This window comes from Grammomys surdaster, unplaced genomic scaffold (genome assembly GCF_004785775.1).
Source record: "Grammomys surdaster isolate TR1022 unplaced genomic scaffold, NIH_TR_1.0 252, whole genome shotgun sequence".
NCBI lineage: Eukaryota > Metazoa > Chordata > Mammalia > Rodentia > Muridae > Grammomys > Grammomys surdaster.
In genome coordinates this window covers 854,633-865,775 of record NW_021604693.1, presented here as the reverse complement: position 1 = coordinate 865,775, position 11,143 = coordinate 854,633, and the positions used below count along the sequence as shown (strand labels likewise).

The following is an 11,143-nucleotide window of genomic DNA, read 5'->3' as shown; positions in this document are numbered from 1 at the left end:
AATTTTTCAAACACAATGGTTGAAAGCATTTGACAATGACTATCTACTCATATCCTGCTTGAGTTCTTCCAATAGCAGCTTACTTTGAGTGGTTTTATAACAGCGTTTTTATTAATTCTTTAAGACTCTCATACTTTCATGCAACATACTTTGATCATACCCACTTCCATTCCTCCCCTAACTCCTCTGAGATGGATCCTTCACCCTATCTTACTTTGAGTCCTCTTGGGGTCGTTTATTGATTTGTTTGTTTGCTTGTTTATTTTAATAATCCTCAAAGCGCGATTTCTGCTGCCCATACACTCACCCGTACAGAGTCATACACTGGAGCTTTAGTGGACTTACTAGGGGCCACATCTTTAAAGAAAACTGACTTTCCTCCCAGAAGCTATCAGTTGTCAACAGTTCTTCAGCTAGTTAGGGGGACTAGTCAGCCCTTCCCACCACCATGCTGGACTGTCAAATGCATGATTTTGGGCAGGCATCGACAGCTCCTGTTTACTTCATAAAATACTGCAGTTCTGTATTTGATGCCCTCCTTGGGGCTCTCAGAGTCTGAACCACCGACAAAACAAAATATACATGGGCTGGAACTAGCCCTCCGAACACATATATAGCAAATGTGTAGTTTGGTCTTCATGTGGGTCCCAAACAACTGGAATTGGGGCTATCCAAAGACCTGTCGTGTGTCTGTGGAATATGTTCTTCTAGCTGGACTGACTTGTCTGGCCTCAGTAGGAGAGAAAGCACCTAGCCTCACAGTGACTTGAAGTATCATTGGGGGGAGGATACCCAGGGGTGCCCCACCCACTCAGAAAAGAAAGGAAAAGGGAATGGGGAAAGATTGTGGGAGGGCCACTGGGAGGGAGTAGTGAGCAGAATGTAAAGAGAATAAGCAAAAAAAATATTGAATTAAATTTAAAAAATACAGCAGTCCTATTGTATCCGGAAGACACTGTTTTGCTTGCATCCTCCCTGGGCATGGGCTCTTAGAATCTGCCTGTCTCCTTTTGCATGACCATGATCTTTGGCCTTGGAGAATGAATGTGAGTGAGCTGTCCTATTTACGTCAGAGCAGTCCACACTCACTTATTCTCTGCTGAAGTACGAGCGACACACTAATCACTGGGTAAAGAGATGGAAATGAAGAGGGCAGTTAGATAGGTACTATGTCCGTGACTTAGTTAGGGTTTCTCTTGCTGTGATAAAATATCATGGCCAAAGTCAACTCGGGGAAGAAAGGGTTTGTTTTAATCTTACATGTAAGTGTCAGTCCAACACTAAGGGAAGTGCAAGCAGGAACTGAAGCACAGAGGAATACCACTCATTGGCTTGTTCCTTAGGGCTCACTGCTTTCTTATACAAGTCAGAATCATGTGCTCAGGGTTGGCACTGCCTGCAGGACTCTGAGGCCTCCCAGGTCAATCAGCAATCCAGATATTGCCCCACAGATTTGCCTAAAGGTCAATCCTATGGAAGAATTTTCTTAAGATTTCCTCTTCCACTGGATGCCCCAATGTGGGAGAATTCGAGGAAGGGGAGGGAGGAGGGGGTCGATGGGTGGGGACACACCCTCATAGAAGTAACAAGAGGGAGGATGGAATAAAGGGTTTCTGGGGGAAGGGGAATGGGGAAAGGAGATAACATCTGAAATGTAAATAAATAAAATATCCAATAGAGAAAAAAAGAGAAAAAAAAGATCTCCTCTTCCGACTGAAGAAAAGGCCATCCAGAGACCGACCCACCTGGGGATCTATCCCATATGCAGACTCCAAACCCAGACACTATTGCTGATGCCAAGAAGTGCTTGCTGACAGGAGTCTCCTGAGAGGCTCTGCCAGAGCCTGACCAATACAGATGCAGATGCTTGCAGCCAACCAATGGAGGAGTTAGGGGAAGGACTGTAGATGCTGAAGGGGTTTGTGACCCCATAGGAAGAACAACAATATCAACCAATCAGATCCCCCAGAGCTCCCAGGGACTAAACCACCAACCAAGGAGTACACATGGAGGGACCCATGGCTCCAGCTGCATATGTAGCAGAGGATGGCCTTATATGACATCAGTGGGAGGGGAGGCCCTTGGTCCTGTGAAGGCTCGATGCCCCAGTGTAGGGGAATGCTATGGCAGTGAGGCGGGAGTGTGTGGGTGGATAGGGAAGTACCTTATAGAAGCAAGGGGAAGGGGTGGGATACGGGGTCTAAGGAGGGGAACCCGGGAAAGGGGATAACATTTGAAATGTAAATAAATAAAATATTCAATAAAAATACATTTTAAAAAAAAAGATTTCCTTTCCTCAGTTATGTCTAGGTTTGTGACAAGTTGACAAACGCCAGTACAATCCAGTTAGCCGAATAATAGTCACAGGGCCTGTGAGCTCCTCGATAGGTTCCTGGCCAGATTTACAGCACCAGGTATGAGCTTCCCTCTATCAGTTCTGTGGCTCAGTTACATGTGTGAATGCTTGTTTGGATTTCTGTTAGGTGGATGCTGAGCTCTGCAACTCCTAGGTTCTAAGAAGAATTGGAATGTCATGTCTCTGGATATGCCTCTCATGCATAGTCATACAAGGTTGTTGGCTTTGAGACCAAATTCACAAAATATGGAACAAACCGCTGACTATTTTAAATTTTTCTTTAACATCAACTTATTGTGTAGTGGGGAGGGGGGATACGATATGTGAGTGTTAGAAGACAACTTGAGTGAGACAGAGGGTTTCAAGAACTGACCTAAGGTTGTCAGGTTTATCATAAAGTGCCTTTACTCACTAAGCCATCTCACTGGCCCACCACTGACTGTTTTAAATTTGTAGATTGGTGGGTATATCCATACTTAACCTAATTCCAAGACAAATTCATCACCCTGAAAGGAGATTCCATCCCATTGAACAATCATTCCAAGTCCTGGGCCTGCAGCTCTGAAAGTCAGTGATCTGCTACAGTTGGCATGGATTTTGATATACATGGACTCTGTGTGTCTGGATTCTCTCTCTCACCACATGCAGCCATGTTCCAGGTATCAACACTTCATCTTATCTCTGGCTGAGTAATACTCATTTTTGTGGGATGCTGGATGGAACCTAAGACCTGAAATATGTTAGGCAAGTGCTCTACCACTGAGCTACACTCCCAAGCCCTCACTAGGGCATCCTAGGCAAGTGCTCTACCACTGAACTACACTCTCAAGCCTTCACTAAGGCATTCTAGGCAAGTGCTCTACCACTGAGCTACACTCCCAAGCCCTCACTAGGGCATCCTAGGCAAGTGCTCTACCACTGAGCTACACTCTCAAGCCTTCACTAAGGCATTCTAGGCAAGTGCTCTACCACTGAGGTACAACCCTGATCCCCTTTCCTTTTGTTTTGAGACAGGGTTTCCATAAGTTTCCTAGGAAGATCTTTAGATCACTCTGGAGCTCAAGCTGGTTTTAAACTTGTATCCTCTCCTGTGTCAATCTTCCCACCAGGCTGGATTAAATAATATTCCATTGCATCGTCATATGTTTTGTTTACATTTTCAACCACTGATGAGTTGCTTCTAATAATCTTCCAACTTTCTTGTACAGCCCAAGAGTTACAGGATTTAGCTGTGGGCCCACACATCTGGCCCTCAAATTCCAGCTCTACTATCCCTTATTTGTCTGATGGTGGTCAGATGTCTCACCTTCTCTGAACAGCTGTTTCCTTGAATACAGAATGGCAGTAATGACTGTGTCTGACTCACAGGATGGGTGTGGCAGTCAAAAGAGTTGGCCTATGATGAGTGTCTGTGGAAGAAACATTAACTCTTTTCACTGGAATGAACACTGATGTGATTGTGCAGCCAAGCCACAAATGCACTGGGAGGGAGTCAAGTTTAAACTCACACTCGGGTCCCATAGATAGACGTACTCCCACCCCACCCCACACTCCTCCTCCTCCTCCTCCTCTTCCTCCTCCTCCTCTTCCTCCTCCTCCTCTTCCTCCTCCTCTTCTTTCTCCTCCTCCTAGTCCTCTGCTTCTCCTTTTTCTTTTCCTTCTCTTTCTTTTTTTCCTTCCTCTTCTTTCCTCCTTCTCTTCACTTGGAAATCCCCTACCCCTAAGTAACACCCCAGAAGTCATAATAATGGTAACAGCAATGAAGAAATGTGACCACTGTGGAGATTTGATAAGCATAGCCCTCACAGACTCATGTATTTGAATGCTTGACCCTAGGGAGAGACACTATAAGGAGGTGTAGTCTTGTTGGAGTAGGTGTGGCCTTGTTGGAGAAAGTGTGGCACTGTGGAGGCATGCTTTGAAGTCATACATGCTCAAGCTACACCCAGTATGAGACACAGTCTCCTTTTGTTGCCTTCAGAGCAAAATATAGAATGCCCAGCTCCTTCTCCAGCACCATGTCTGCCTGGTTTCCTGCCATGATGATAATGAACTAAGCCTCTGAAACTGTAAGCCAGACCCATTAATGTTTTCCTTTATAAGACTGCCACGGTCATGGTGTCTCTTCACAGCAATGAAACCCTATCTAAGACAGCCATCATGACAGGAAAAAAATAAGAGTGATAAAACATACACAATAGACTATTACCAAGTATATGTTCCTGTTCTAGTCTGCTTCTCTGTTTGTGTGACAAAATGCTGACCAAAAATGATTTGGGAAGGAAAGGATATATTTGGTTTACAAATTTAAGTCCATCAATTTAAGTCAGGGAAGATATTCAAGTGAGAACCCAAGGTGGGAGTGGTGGGAAACAGGAGCCGAAGCAGAGACCATGGAGGAACACTTACTGGCTGGCTCAGTTTGCCTTTGCATACAACAAAGGGCCACCTGCACGGGGACAGCCCTCCCTTCACACGTTAATCATCAATCAAGAAAATACCCCAAGAGACATGTCCACAGACCAGTCCAATAGAGGCAATTCCTTAGTTACAGTTCCCTCTTCTCAAGTGACTATAGTTTGTGACAAAAAGTAACCCACACAGTCCCCTATTATTAGAGGATTGCTGAAAATATTTTTGCTCTGTGATTAGAAAACAGACTTCATAGGGTATGGTTAGCATGATTCTCATCCATAGGAGACACCCAGAAGGCAAATCCAAGGTCAGAAAGCAGATTAATAGGGAAAGGAGAAGGGAATTACTTCCTTAGGGCTCAGATCATTCTGTGGGCTTGGGGAGATAGAAGCTCTTACCTCACAAGTGTGAGAACATGAGTTCAAATCTCTAGAACCCACATAAACTGGGGAAGATAGCATGGGTCTGTGATCTGAGCACTCCTATAGAAGTATAGGAGATGGAAACATGAGAATCCCTGGAAGCATGTGGGACAGCTACATGCTTGGTGTACACAACAGCAAACGAAAAGTTTCCATATCAAACAAGGTCGAAGACAAGGACCAACACCCGAGGTTGTCTTCTGGCTCCATATCAAACACATATACACAACCACAACAATGTGTATATGTGCGTGTAGAGATCAGAGGATGACTTTCAGGACTCCCTTCTGTTTTCACCTTGTTGAGGCACACTCCCTCTTGTTTTTGCCATGCCATGTACTCCAGCCTAGCTGTCTCACAAGCTTCTAAGTGATAGAATTGACCCTGGGTCCTCTAAAGGAGCACTCAGTGTTCCTAGCCACTGAGCCATTTCTCAAGCTGCCTTTTTTTTTCTTTAAAATGTTTTCTCTTTTTGTATTTTGAGACAGGAATCTCTCTACATAGTCCTGGCTGTCCTGGAGATGAGGCCGGCCTCAAACTCATAACTCTAACTCTCATCTTGCTTTAAGAATAGTTTTACATGGGTTCTGGGCATCCAACTCCAGACTTCAGGTTTGCAAGGTAAGTGCTTTTCCCCATTGACCCATCTCTATGGTCATAAACAATGTTTAGGAGGTGGTAATGCTAGCAAAGAAGCATGTATAAAGTCCAAATCTAAGACAGCTGGTTGGCACTGAGGACTCCACTTGCAAATGTCCACTGACAAAGGGACTTGGGTGCTGCCATCCTTATCTTGCTCGAATCATCCCCTATGGCTTTCTCTCACTCTAAGCTTCTTCTAACAAATGCTCCGTTTTCTCTCTCTCTCTCTCTCTCTTCTCTCTTTCTCCTTTTTTTTTGATTTTTGTTTGTTTGGTTTGGTTATTGTTGTTGTTTTGTTTTTGTTTTGTTTTTATTTTTATTTGTTCTTTTTCTTTTTTTGTCTTGGTGTGTGTGTACATGTGTGCATGCGTGACTGTGTGTGTGTGTGTGTGTGTGTGTGTGTGTGTGTGTGTGTGTGTTTGAAACAAGGTCTCTCTCTATGTAGCCCTGGCTATTCTTGACCTTGATATGATACTAGGCTGGTCTTGAACTTACATCCACCCACCTCTGTCTCCCAAGGACTGAAATTAATGGCATGTGCCATCAAGCCCAGCACTACACTTCTTTCAAAATGATTTCATTGCATCTTTCAATGAGCCTACAAGGAAAAGCAACAGAGAGAGTGAAGAAGAAAGACAGACAGAATATGCATTTTAAAATACAGGAGCTGCTAGGTTTTGCTGCCTTTTTCTTAGTTGGTGACACATCGCTCCATGCCTGTCATGCTATAAATAAAATGATTTAATTTTATCTCACCTGCTGGAGCGAACGCATCTGCAGCACCAAGGCCCACACACATTTCTTGCCAAGTTTCATTCAGAACCTTACTGCCGCACTTGGAATCCCCCAGCAGCTTCTTTTGCCTGGAACTAAACTCTGAACTCCCTACCACCATACTTCTGACTACTGCAGAGCTCACCCTTCCAGCTCCTAGACCCAGGCTTTAGCAATTCAGCTCTCCCCAAAACAGAGTCTTCAGCCCTGTACTTGGCCTTTGCATTTGCTGAGACATCTGCCTGGCACCCACCAGCCATAGCTGCTTCTCATGCTCGCTGTACAACCTTTTGACGCTACCTTAAAATACCTGTCCTGGAGGCCTCCAAATATCCTGAGAGATAGCTCAGTGGTTAGGTGCACATGTTACTCTTTTAGAGGACCTGGGTTCGGTTGCCAGCACTCACGTGGTGGCTCAGTCTGCAGCTCTGGTTTCATGAGGATCTGATGCTCTCTTCTGGCCTTGTGGGTATTACATACACACGGTTCACATACATACACACACATACATTCATACATACAGGCAAAACACTCATACATCTAAACAAATTTTAATTAAAAATGGTTTACTAGTTCTCCTGATAATTTCAAATAAAGCAGGTCCCTCATTATGCCCCGTCAGACTTCCACATCCATACTCTGTCATTCGATCCACATGTGTGCTCAAATGGGAAAGGTTGTGTGCTGCTCCCAACCCACAGCCACCACGGCCTGAGTCAACAACAGGAACAGACTCTTCTAAGTTTTATGTCTAAAATCTGTATCAGGATACTTACCTAAAAGAAGAGATACCGTGATCACGAAGGTGGTTTTCCCGGGGTGAAGCTTATCCATTCCATCCAGAACATCTAGATATTCTGGTCCCTACCATTTCTCCAAATTCAGGAGACTCAACTGCATATTTGGTGGTAGTGAGGAACTGTATTCATGCTCTCCTGTGGAAAAAAATAAAAACATTTCTTATAAATCCCAACCTTGAATTAAATGGCATTTATAAGCCGTTTTTGGTGATTGGTTTTAAAGTCATGAGGATGAAGCTTCCATGATAGCATTAGCATCCCATAGGTGAGAAGTACACTAGAACTAGATTGATCTATTTATCTATCTGTCTGTCTACTTATTTATCTATTTGTTTATCTAGTTATCTATTTATTTATCTATATATCTACCTCTCTCTTTATTTATCTATTTCTCCCTTTCTTGTTCTCCTCACTATGTGAGGATCAAGATATCTATATATCTGCAGCCTTAAAGACAACTTTCAGAACATTCTAGAATTTCCCCCATCCATTTTACCCACTTCTAGGGAAGCCAGATTAAGGTAGTCCTCTGCAGCAGCCCACAGGGTGTCAGGAAAGTTAAACACGAAGGTCCTGCGAGACTCTTCCTCATCCAGAACTATTGTCTATTGACAAGGCTAATCTTGTGCAGACCTAGTGCAGGTGATGGAATCTACAGCAAGCTCAGGATTACAATGGCTGCATCAGACCCAGAAGATGGTCTTAGTTAGGGTTTTACTGCTGTGAATAGACACCATGTCCAAGGCAACTCTTATAAAGGACAATATTTAATAGAGGCTGGCTTTCAGGTTCAGAGGTTTAGTCCATTATCATCAAGGTGGGAGCATGGCAGCATCTAGGCAGGCATGGTGCAGGCAGAGCTGAGAGTTCTACTACATCTTCATCTGGAGGCTGCAAGTGGTGAAATTGTTATAGCTCACGCCCACGGTGACACACCTACTCTAACAAGGCCACATCCCCTAATAGCGCCATTCCCTGAGCCAAGCATATACAAACCATCACATTGGCCTTCTCTCCCTATCTTCTGGCCCTTACAGTCTTTCTTCCTCATCTGTAATGTTCTCTAAGCCCAAGACGGCAAGATATCAAAGTCTTGTTAAGACATAAGCACTCAATTATCAATTACTCTCAGCACTTTATACAGTATGAATTTCTGCTTTTACCACTGTTCACTACAAAGACAAGTTTCTTTGATTAAGGCTGAGTAACAATTACCTATGAGTATAAATATATTTAGAAGGTAGTTTGGTGCTCTGTCAACCTAGCAACAGTATGAAGTGTTCTCTGAGAGCCTATGAGTTCCCCAGCCAAGTGTTTCTGACTAGACTTGCAGTGCCAAGCATGGACTCCCTCCTATGTAGCAAACCCCAGATCTAATCAGAGAATAATTGGTTATCCCAATAACAGTCATGCTCCTGTTACACAAGAGGCCTAATCATGCCTGGCAGGTCGGTGCTGTTTATAGATTTCACACCCTCTCTGATGAGTTACCTCATACTGATAAATTCTGGCAGAGAGTCATTGTCTTGAGTTCTAAACCTACTGGTGAATCCACCACGTTCCTGTGGATATTTCCAAGCAGATGGTGAAAGCACTGTTAAATTTGAGTCTCCAGACAAAACCAAAAGATATGAGTAGGAGAACAAGAGTTGAAGGGAGGAGGGAACTTAACAAGGATGGGAGGGGTATAAAAGAGAGTAGGTGAGAGCAATCTTGATATAGTTTACACGTGTACGAAATTGTCAGATAAACAAACTTATTAACTAAAACTAAAGCAGAAAAAAATGGAGTAGGTTTATAGGACCAAACGGAAACAGTGCAGTCTAGATGTTTCTTCTACAGCTCAAAGAGGAGGGAATCCCAGGAAACTCCTGAAGGAGGTGTTTCTCAACCCTATCTGAGGCTGAAACATTCCAAGAGTAAGCAGGTTGTCATGTTTCAAGGATGTTGGCTGCAGTTCTAGATTCGACCACTAGATGTCAGTATTCAGTGTGTCGGCGTTATGACCAAACAAACAAAACAAAACAAACAAACAAACAAACAAAACGGCAATCATGAGCAAGTATCATCTTGTTGTCTAAAATCCTATGAAGGGTTGCTTATGAATTCCTTAGAGATAATCTATGCATCAAATTACTGCAAACCTAATACCTTACAAAAAGTCAGGTGAAATTAAGGTAGCAAGGTAAATATCTCCCTTCAAAACCGATGGGATTCCTTACTAACAGGCTTTGCATGTGAATCATCTACTTCCCGTTCCTTTATTTTTGTTTGTTTGTGCTTTGACTTCCTGTGGTCTCGAAAACTCTGTAGAAGATTAACTAACTTTCTACACATGACAAACAACTCATCTATTGTAAGCTTTAATCGTCAACTTGATTGAACCTGGGCTCAACTAAGAGACAAGCCTGTCTGAGACAGGTCACTGCCTGTGACCTGTGGACTGAAGGTCATCGGCTCTCCATGAATTGTCTAGGCCTTCAACACTAGATTAAGACAGCTGAGGCATCCAGCTGGGTGGACTGGGCTACTGGGCTCTCACCCTCTCTAGTGTCCAGACAGCCACTGTTGAACGATCCAGTCCATACTGTACAGACCAATCTAATAAAACCCCTATATAATAGCTACTCTTGAGACCCTGTCTCAAAACAAACAACAGCAACAACAAAAACATTCTGTCAATTCTGCTCCTCTAAGTCATCTGCTCTCAGCTGTGGGTTGTGAGCCCTTTTGGGGGTTGAAAGATCCTTTCACAAGGGGTCACAGATCAGATATCCCGCATAACAGATATTTTCATTATAATTCATAACAGTAGAAGAATTATAGTTATGAAGTAGCAAGGAAAGTAATGTTATGGTTGGAGTCAACACAACATGAACTGTATTAAAGGGTGGAAACATTGGGATGGTTGAGAACCACTGCTCTATGTAAACCTAGCTAATATATCTATACGATTATTGGTTCCACTATGCAGACTACACAGTCTAGAACCCACCCCCCAAAACACACACACACAGACACACACACATACACACACACACATACACCTTCTGCCCCCTTCTCTGTTGTGTCTGTCATGCCTTTGTGTGTGTGTGTGTGTGTGTGCGCGTGTGTGCGTGCGTGCACAAACACACATACGCACGCACACACCCTTTCTCTCTTTCTCTTCTCCCTTTCTCCCTATGGAGACTTCCCTGGCCTCAATCCTTAGGGCCACTGAACTCAGCTGAGTACAGCTTCCCAATAAACCTGCCTTTAATAAATTCTAATATGGCTATTGTGAACACTGGACCAAGCCACCTTTGCAGGGATCACAGAGGGCTCAAAGTAGGTTCTATGTGAGTCTGGCAGTGAGAAAGCTGCCTAGAAATGAGAACAGCCAGAAGGCTGCCTGAGAGAGAGATTGGCCCAAGGAAAGGTATGGTAAACAAGAGCAGAGAGGGTCAGAGCAGGACAGCAAGAGCTAGTGCATCACCCACATGAATAGAAAGCACCATGGAAGAGAGAGGTTCTGGGAACATTAAAACTCCTTCTAATCTGAGTCCCGATACCATTCAAGCTTTCTTTCTCACTTCCAGATGCTTTCTGCACAGGTGAGCTACTCCTTTGTTGCCTGTGATGTTCCTGCAGATGATAAGACAGAGACCGATAGAGCCACAGAGACAAATATTCTTGCCCAAGTCTGGAGATGACAGCCTTTGCAATCTTCCAAGCCTAGAAGAGCCATGAGATCA

General features: G+C 43.8%; 1 non-coding gene across 1 annotated transcript; it reads left to right on the top strand.

Moving 5' to 3' along the window:
- Window positions 1-7,377: 7,377 nt before the first annotated feature.
- On the top strand, window positions 7,378-7,548 carry LOC114627368. Its single transcript, XR_003712357.1, has one exon. It is a non-coding gene; the product is annotated as a U1 spliceosomal RNA (small nuclear RNA).
- The last annotated feature ends 3,595 nt before the right edge of the window (window positions 7,549-11,143 follow it).